This window comes from Haliaeetus albicilla, chromosome 21 (assembly GCF_947461875.1).
Source record: "Haliaeetus albicilla chromosome 21, bHalAlb1.1, whole genome shotgun sequence".
Lineage (NCBI taxonomy): Eukaryota > Metazoa > Chordata > Aves > Accipitriformes > Accipitridae > Haliaeetus > Haliaeetus albicilla.
Genome location: NC_091503.1, coordinates 12,634,245 through 12,644,586, shown reverse-complemented (window position 1 = coordinate 12,644,586; position 10,342 = coordinate 12,634,245).

The window sequence follows — 10,342 nt, the reverse complement described above, 5'->3', positions numbered from 1 at the left end:
AACAAGCTTCATAGCATTATTATGCTTATGAATAGACAGGAGTGAAGAGTTTTTCCAAACTTGCCATGACTCACAGTAGTGATAGAGTCATGAAATTAAGACTTAGATTTCTAGGTCTTTGCCCAAACCCAGACCTTCATTGGTATGCTGTAATCGGCGGGAAGGTCTGTTACATGGATGTCTGGCACGCAGCTAAAGCCGCAGCTAACCACTTGTTAGCCGTTTCTGCCTGCACGCTTGTTCCTGTGCTACCTCTACATCTTGCACATTTTGAACGCAGGCTTAGTTACATGATGACACACTGTTATTAACTTACACAAAAACCAAAAAGCAGCACCTTGAAGTGACGCATGCGAAAGATTAGAGAAGGCTGTAGAAAAGAATGTATAAATCTTAACTCATATGTGTGCAATATGAATTTTAATCTCAGGGCTTCTTACTGTGCCCCATTCATTTTTGAATGCTTGCCTGCCATCACCGTGCAATAGCAACAGTTCTCTGTGAGCACTGATTCTGTCTCTTTTTTCCCTGTGTGTGTGGTAAAGCCCTCATTTGTTGCAAGGCAATTCAGTCTTTAGAAAAAAGGTGCAGAGTTTCCCTGTGGACTATTGGTGTAGTGTTCCTCCCTCAGACACTCACAGTCTAACCATTTTGGGTCCCTTTCCTGTTAACAGGAGCAATTTTACGCATTTTACTAGGAGAGTCAATGCTAGTTACAGGTGCTAGTTATAGGTGGAGTTGGAGACTCCTGGCACCCGCTCGCTGCCCCGAGCATCCAGTCGGTCCCAGTCACGTTCTCGCAGCTCCTCACCCAGCTGCCTCCCTGTGCTCACCATCCCCTTGTATTTCTAACCTCCGCAGCCTCAAGTTTATTCCTTGTATCTAATCTAAATCTACCCTCTTTTAGTTTAAAACCCTTACCCCTTGTCCTGTCACTACAGGCTCTGGTAGAGTCTCTCTCCGTATTTCTTATCAGCCCTCCTTATATACTGAAAGGCTGCAATGAGGTCTCCCCAGAGCCTTCTCCAGGCTGAATAACCCCAACTCTCTCAGCCTTTCCTCATAGGAGAGGTGTTCAGCCCTCTGATCATTTTTGTGGCTCCCACAGGTCCATGTCCTTCTTATGCTGGGGGGCCCAGAGCTGAACGCAGCACTCCAGGTGGGGTCTCACCAGAGCGGAGCAGAGGGGCAGAATCACCTCCCCCGACCTGCTGGCCGCGCTTCTTTTGAGGCAGCCCAGGATACGGTTGGTCTTCTAGGCTGTGAGCGCACATTACCAGCTCACATCCAGTTTTTCATCCACCAGTATCCCCAAGTTCTTCTCCACAGGGCTGCTCTCAATCCCTTCATCACCTAGTCTAGGCTGATACTGGTGATTGCCCCAACCCAGGCGCGGGACCTTGCGCTGGGCCTTGTTGAAACTTTGGGAGGTTCACATTGGCCCGATCCTGAAGCCTTGAGACCCTGACAGGTCCCTCTGGCTGGCATCCCTTCCCTTAAGCATACCAACTGCACCACTCGGCTCGGTGTCATCCACAAACTTGCTGAGGTCCTGAAGCACTGCAAGCAGAGGGACCACAAAGAAAGCCAAAGCCTGGTGATTTCCCAGCTTCTTGAAAGCTTTGTGCCTCAAATTTGTTTCCTTCCCTGCCACCATGAAGAAAGATCACTAGGAAATAATCACCGAGAGGAAATAAACATCAGTGCCGTTTCCTCCACTCACCTTCATGGAGGGAAGCGTAGGAGAGGAGAGGGGAAAATCCCAGAAATGCTCCTCAGAGGACTAGGGCAGGGAAGAAGGAGCTTTCCTTCCCTTTGGGGTGAGGGGCAAGCCCTATACCATCAGAGCAATCCCAATAACCCTGCTTCCCGACTGTAACAAGACCCTGCTTGGCACCCCGTAGCCAACTTGAAAATCTTTACTGTGCAAGCTGGGAAGGTGTAATACAAGAGCAGGGATTTCCTGGCACAGACGTATGACTAAGGCTGCAACAGGCTGTCGTCCCCAGCTGCCGCTGCAGGTGGTCCTGCCCTCCAGGGCAGATTAGCCTTCCCACCTTCTGCTGCAGATGGCTGTGCCCCACTGTTACCTCTGCGCAGGGACTGCCAGTTAGTAGGGGACGATAATCTGCTTTTGGACCAGTAAATAAGGGCGTGGCAAATGGCTCCTATCAGCCCTACCATTTCTTTTAGCCTTTCCCTGCTGCCCGCCCCATGCGTGCAACCTTCAGGGTCAGCACTGAAAATAAACTCGCCTGTTTCTTTGAAGCAGCCCCTCACAACCCACTTTCACCTGCAGCCAAAGGACTGCCCGCAGTCATCACCTTCGGTCCCTCTTTGGTGAGAGGGATCCTCAGGGTGTATCCAGGTTGCCTGCTGTGACCACCATCAGCCTGTCACCTGCTGCGAGGGAGACAGTGACCGCAAGGGTCAAATCTGTGCTTCCCTGAGAGGTTGTCTCGTGGGTGGACGGTATGGCCTCTCTCAACCTAAAAGCCTTGGGGGCCCCACCACTGGTGCAGTAAGAAGCCTCCTGGCACGCCAAGCCGCTTCTGAACCTTCAAAAAGAGGAATAAAACGGCCACCATCCCTGGAGATGCTAGGAAATGGAGGCAGGTTGCAGGGTGAACTGGAGCTGCCTGACCAGAGAAAAGCCCCACTGCAGATGATGGGTCACAGGTGCAAGGTACTGGGGTGAGCCCAGTAGCTCATTTATCTCAGAGTTACCTGCCAGACTCCCAGCCAGCCCCTTTGGATTTAAACCATCAATTTGCACCTGTCTCCTTCAACGCGGGAGCAAACAGCTTTAGTCAGTCTGAAAGCAAAATCTCCAGCTGAGCTCCCCAGCCATTAACTATCCACAAAGGGACCCCCTCCCCACAGAAGAGCCTTGGAGAAAAACAATCTCTCTTTGAAAAAAACCCACAAAACGTGTCTTCATGCCCTAATCTGGAAGGGGAAACAAAGGGCATAAGATATTTAGGGTAACTATATTAAAAAAATACAACAAACAAAAAAAAAAAAAAAGAAAAAAAAAGAAAAAAATCCACCCCTCTGATTCTGCATCCCACCACTGAGTAAACTGCCATTAAAATTTCATCATGCTGGATTGTGTACCTTTGAGCACCCATTTTCCTGAACATCTCCTTTGTTCAAGTAATAGTTCATAAAAGTAGTTCAGTCTGGGGGAGATCTTGTCCAGAACAGAGCAAATCAGCATCCAAAGACACAGGCACCTTGTTTCAATGTAAAAGTCAAAATTGTGGGAGGTGAGACTGGAGATGAGAGAGGACATTTACTCTTCCAAATAGGCTTACCATAACCTTTACATTTACTAAATAATACAGTTATCTGGAACTGTAAATCAGGCACTGCTGGAAGATCTGCATGTGTTAGGGCATTGCCTTCCTGCTGCTGACCAGCTGTAAGGAGGAGAGACCTTGAAAGGAAATTTTCAGGTAAGTACAAACAACAAGTTTTCCTATGTTCTTAACGAGTTTAAGAAAACATTCCTAGAATATATTAAATTTTATCACAATTAAAGCTCTTTCCACTAGTTCTTTAGAAGAGTTTGAGTGTATCTGATATGGAGAAACAACTAGGGACACCAGTTGTGCAGCAGCAGAAACTGAATTCAAGGCTTAGCGTTAAGAAAAGCTGGGATCTCAGTTTACATGAGAAACTGCTTTAAAGTGACGGGAATACATACAGGGATTAGAGTACCAAAGAACAGTCTGAATGGAAATTGTTTCTTCATAATCCATGTATTTTACTCCCAGTGCAGATTTATCTTCAGTAAAGTTACTCTTCTGGTAGTTTTCCACCACAACTTACATTGACCATAAATTAAGTAAAGCTATAGACACACAACAGACCTTGGGTAACTCCCATCTCTCAATTACATTTGCAGAACTCGGGTTCTCCTTTCGTTTTTCAAGACTCAGGTAAGTTATTGAAGGGGACTATGACAGCATTGTTGACTGCATTGTTTATGGCAGCCGTGACATTTGTTGTTACTCATCTCTTTCACACCATCCATCTCCAAGAAAAGGTGGCATTCGGTGTACTGCGGGAGCTTAATGCCAGCACAGCGTAAGAAGTGTCACAGATGCTCACCATCACCTGTCATAAATAAAACATGAGACTCCTTGCAAGCTCCACGGGTTGACAGGGCATTTGATGTAATTGGTTTTGGTGTGTGACAGTGCAAAACAGACAAGTCACAGGATGCCCTTCGTTACTACAAATGGACTATTGATTTCCACCGATGCCGGTCGCACACAGACCTGCACCTGCTACTGCACTTCCCAAAACTCTCAGGCTACGTTGAAGAGCTCAAGTGAGGGAAATGCATGCATGTGTTTTACAGGCAATTAATTTTTCAGAAGGATGTAGAAAGGCTCATGAGACAGATGCACACAGGTAAGGACCGTATGTCTTAAACGGACTTTAGAAAAGGCAGCTATGGTTTGGATATATTGCTTTCAATAGTACAAAAGAAACTGTAAAACGGAGGTGTTTAGGCATTTATAGGTGTATGAAAACCTTGAATTTTTGTTATCCTGTACTGACGTCTAAGATAAATATGGATAATGGAAGTGCAGGAGGAAAAAAGGGGGCTTGAATTTGCCCAGCTGCTTAGTGAAAATTGGAATTTCATCAGCTGTGAAGACACTATATGCATTGCACATACATTACTCATATGCTTCCCACCATACCCAGATTTATAGATTTAAGCATAGCTTTGTACTATCATCTGCACACCCACACCACTTCTCGCCCACACCACAGCAAGCCCATATCTACAAGCGTGAAGGACCCACCACAGTGACTTCCAAACCCTCAGTATTTTAGGGCAGGATTCTCAGCACAGGACGATGGAAGCCATGGGATGCTGAAAGAGCTGGTGACAGAAAATGAGTTTAAGACTTTCTAAGCGGAGATTAGCTAGCATTCCTAGTCACCATAGGGGGGGGGGCACAAACAGTAAAGGGAGTGTTTTCCTTCCTTCAGATTGCAAAAACAACTCCCCAGCAAGATGTCCTATGTCCCTGAGTAACTTAAAGGAGATTCAGATTTTTACACTGCTGTGGACCAGCTCTGACGGTGAAGATTAGGCAATTTATTGGTCCAAATAAATAAGGCACGCTCTGACCAAGACCTCATTGCCCGTTCGCTAAGACTACTTGAGCGCTCGCTAAGACCATCTTCTTACCTGGCAGCATTGCAGATGCTCTACTGAGCAGTAGCAGGTCTCGCTTCCCCGGCTCCCTCAGCCCTCGCGTCCTTGTTTAGACTCGCAGCGATCGCTTCCAAGACTCGGGAGGCTTCAACGCGCGCGAGAGCCCTTGGCCTGTACGGAGCGGCTGCCTGCTATGTCTGCGTTGCTGCCTGGCTGCTGTTTTTTCGGCTGAAGGCAGGCTTCTCCGGACCACTGGTGTTCCTGCAGGGTTTCACGCGATGGCGTGCACAAGGGTGCAAGATGCCCTCCTTCCAGTGGCACCCTCTCCCAGGGTGAAGGTGCAGCAATTCTGATCCTGTCCTGCGGTAACACGAGGGGGAGCCCTCGCCGTTCTCGATTAACAGGGAACGGCAGCAATACGCCTTTTTCTACCCCAAATACAAAGGCGCAGTTCCGAATCGGACAAAACCAGGAGGCCTGAAAGCCATTTCTCACCTTCTTCACAAGGAGATTGCTTCTGGTTCAAACAAGTGCAAGCCACAGATCACTAGGAGAGGGGAAGGTCACTTGCTACGGATCCCCTCCCCACACGTCCCCATTTCTGAAGAGGGGCTGGGGGCAAGATGGACTGTGGACACATTTTCCCATGTTCTCATCTAATTTGTCATTTCAAGGCACTCCAGGAATGCCAGGGAAAGACTTTGCTGGTACCCGAGCTGACTCCAAATAGCCCTGTGGTCAAATTTGCCCAACAGAAATGAGAGAATGGAATAATCCCTTTACCCCTCGTGAAATGACCCTACCACAGGTGACTCGTCAATAGGACTCCCAAAGCTTGCTTTTGGGGAGCTTTGCTCCTTTCAGGGGGACAGCTTTGGCCACTCTGAAAAGACACAGCCGTTTCTGCTCTCCCTTGCCACCCCGTTTTAAATACATTTGAGCAGAGTACTTCGCTATATATTCTACGCACTGTTCTGTGCACAATATGTCACTATATATTCTGTTTTTCAGGGCCAAGATAAGTACTAACTGCAAGTGCACCTACTGCAATTTTTTTTTTTTTTTTTTTTTTACAAAATGCTGGCGTCTCTCTCCTTAGGAGGTATTACAACAAAAAAGCATCTTATTCACAAGTCACCGAGGCGCATACTTCTGCTACACCAGCCTTCCTTCACAGTTCTGCATCCCAATTTTCTTTAAAGCATTCAACAGCATACATTTAATTAGCTAAACAATTCCATCTGTTCTGTGAGTCAATACTGACAACTTTACTGTTAAAATACACGTATTTCTCTTGGTGCAGCTGTGCTTAATCTGACAGGGGGGAGAAGAGCCTGCTGTGCTCAGAGCATCGTGTCTAGTGCCCAGGCTCCCACTGCAGGGCTGCAGCCCAGCTGGCACCAGGGGCTCCCAAAGGCCTCCGCAGCCCCATCCCCGGCCACTGCTGGCCCCTGGGACCCATAGGTCATGTAAACCTAAGTCACCTAGTCACACACCCTAAACACAGGCCTCCAAAGACAATTCCACAGAACGACTGGTAAAAGATCCCTTTTTTGGCCGTTTGCTGAAGTTTTGACCAGTGACACAGAAGAACAAACTCGGACGAAAACATGAAACAGGCGCCAGGGGCTGTGACAAGCAACAGGGCACTGGAATTGAGACCCTAACGGGGGACGGGGCAGAAAGAGCCAGCTAAACCTCATCCACCAGCAGGCAACACCTCCCAGCCTTGGTACTGCCGGCTTCATCCTCTCCTCCCAGCCTGAGGTGCAGGAAACCACGTTCTGGTTGGAAACCAGGCTCTCTGGTTGGAAACCAGGCTCTCTGGTTCTCCTAGAGCAGAAAGCCGCCGGGGCTCACTGACTCGTGGCTCTCCCTGCCGGGGAGCAGACCAGCCCTGCCTGTCCCAGATCTCTGTCACGTTGCAGTCACTACACGACACCTTCCTCACTGCCGCAGTGCCGTCATGCCTCTGACGAGCTCTTGCAGATTCCCTTCAGTTTACAGTATTAAGAAAATATGGAAAACGATGAGAGAGCGTCTGCCCCGCTCAGATCCTGCCTCTGTCATAACCCAGAGGGCAAGCTGAGCTCACTGCGGGAGGTAAAAAGTAGGACGAGGTATCCAAGTCAACCACGGGTGAATCCCAACTTGTCAGCCTGAGAAAGGATGATCTAAAGGATGAACTGGTGAACTCAACAGGAATGGAAATATAAATAAAAAGGTCTGGGGAAAAGTAAGGACCAATCATTTAAACCTGGGACTTGGAGCAAACAAGGAACTTATCCCCCCACTGATGTCCTAGATAAGCAGTATACCAATTCTGCCCTGGGGCTGCTGTTAATCTATGAAATATTTAGGGTTTTTCCACCCCCACCTTTCGATCAAAATGGCTGCAAAGGGTTTTACTTGTTCTCAGGCAAGGCAGCGGATGAATTCTAACTTTCATCTTTCCATAGAAGCAGCTGTCTCGTTACATAGGGCATTTGAACACTTAACACCATCAGTGCAAGAGGCAGCGTACCTCTCACCGAAACACAAGGAATCAAGAGGAACCAATTGGTTCATGCAGCACTCCATGAAATCCTCACTGCAAGCACACAGGTAACAATTAAATCAGCAAGAAACAAATCAATCCAACAATAATGCAGTAAGCTGGTCCTGGAGCAAGACGGTTGAATTAACAAAGCAGGAAAGTAAAGCAGGTTAATGGAAAAAAGTAAACGTAGAGTCATTTAACAGACACCAAGACGTCCTGGTTCCAGCTGAGCGCAAAAGATATTTTCACCAGCTTCTGGCCATGCAGCTCCCCCCACAGCCAAAGCTCTGAGGGACCTGACCATAGAGCACTGCTGAGAACTGCTCAGCTTAAAACCCGAGTGCCGCCTTCTCTTAAAAAAGCTCGTCTCTTCATCTACGGCAGGCAGTGTCCAGGGAAATCAGGCTGACCAGGCTAAAGTTACTGTTCCGCTTACTCCTTTGAATCCTACTGCTCTGCTTGAATCAATTCAAGCCCTTCTGCACCTCAGGTCGGTAAACTGTTCACTAGGTTATCCCAATCAACCCACTCAAGTGAACATTTGCAAGCCCAGACCTGCAAGGTTGAACCCAAAAGACATCATCCATGACTAGGGCACAGATGCAGAAATTACCTCCAAAGGTGTATGTGACACTTCATTAACACCCACCCCCACGTGGATGTGCTTCCAAAGTAGCAAAGTTATACCTAAAAAGTACATACAATTTGCTAGAAAATTAGGCATATGAGTTGTAAGCACGATGGCTAGTAATCAAGCTGATATCGCTACAAAGAGACTACTTAAAGGGTAACATACAGGGCACATTCTCTAGTAGTGAGGGAGACAACCTACATGGACATTAGCTGGTGCACTACCAGGAGCAGTAAAAGCCAGAGGAAGGCAATGTCACCATGGCACTGGTTACCAGCAAGAAGATGGTGGCACCAAGTGCTGAATGCACAAGCAGAACACCAACAGGTTATTCATGCACAACAAAACACATGATGTTAGAGCACTGTGGCAGAAAGCAAGAAAAAAGCTTTTATGCCACAAAAAAGGCTTGCACATACAAGCACATAAGCAACTCAGTTGCTTATCATAGCTTCCTATTTAAAGTTACCTTCTAGGAAATAATGTAAATATGTTCATTTTCCTGCTACCAGCCATCTACCTCCTCCTGTTCATTCATTTCTGCTTGTCTCAGATATGGCTATCAGCAAGTTTCAAAGGACACAAAAGGTTTGATTATAAAGGTAATACGGCTCTACATTTTCCCCAGTTGGAAGCCTTCCTTTCTTTTTAGCCCCCAACCTTTGCCCCTGCTGCAGCTGTCAAGTTCTGCAAACAAATCCACTTCTCTGTTTGTGTCAGATAGTTCCTGGTAGGTCAAAATTGTGTAAAACATATTGTACACATAATCATAAAATCACATACAATAGTAATGCACCTAGATGAAATCAACTACTTCAGCTTCAGTCTTCACGAGATAAGAACATACCAAGCCCTTTTTGTGAAGGACAGAGATGTCCAGGAAAGTCATGAGTTGCAAAAACTGTACCTTGTTTTCCAAGTCCCAGTTTTAAAGCCAGAACAAAATACCCTTTGCCCCTTTTAAAAAATAAATGCTAAACTTTCCAAAGATGCTCCCAGCCATCCGACCTACTGATCTAGTTCAGCACGTTACAGAAAGCCCAGCAGAGGGATGAAGTCTCCCCTACGAATGCATCAATCCTTCATGTTATGACTTACAACAGGCTACTACCATGAGTGTCTTCTTCGGGCAGACCAGAAATCCAAAGGTACAGCTCCTCAGCCAAGATCCTGTCACTGATGCTACAGAAGCCGTGACTCCAGAATGCCATCGTTAACTTTACAGAAGGTACCATGCAGAAAGTGGCAGGCTTTGGTGGGCTCTCACTTTTGACCATCTATGCTTCAAGGTAAGGGCACGAGGAGAGAAACCGCATTGCTGCCTGTAAGCTGCTAACGCCACAGGGGCTGGAAAGTTCTCGGAGTTCATCCTTCAAATGAAGGGAAGGGAAAGTCTTTATGAAGCCTGCACGCATGTACTCCTATTCACATGAGAAAAGGGCACAGCAGGGAGTGTCAGTTCTCAGTGCTGGGCCAAAGTTTAGCTCACATGAAATGGTTCCCCTTCCACCTCTACTCTGACCTCTGCTCCTCTCTCCAGAGTACCACATATACAGCAATACCAGAGGCACCTTGTCATGAATAGAGACCACAGAGGTGGCAGCAAGATTACTCCTCCACTAGCAATGGGTGCTATGTGGAAGAGAATTGCCATTTTTTTTAGGGTACAGAGAATTTTCCAGCTTGCTCAGGAAAACATAAACTTATAATCACTTGCCTAGGCTGTGGTAGTGTCCTTGCTTGTTACCACCTTCAGCCTCAAGCAACATCTGAACAGAGGAAAAAAAAAGGTAACGCTTTCTAAGGACACCAAGGAAAATGGATCACTCAACAAAATTTGAAATATACAAACTGTTTACCAAAGAACACCTAAGAGTTACTAGCCAATAAACGATAAACTTTTTTTTTGTTTAAATACATTATTTAATGAGTTTTCTTTAAGAAAGAGATATTTTGAAGCTCAAATTACAATAAAGTACAATCTTCTAGA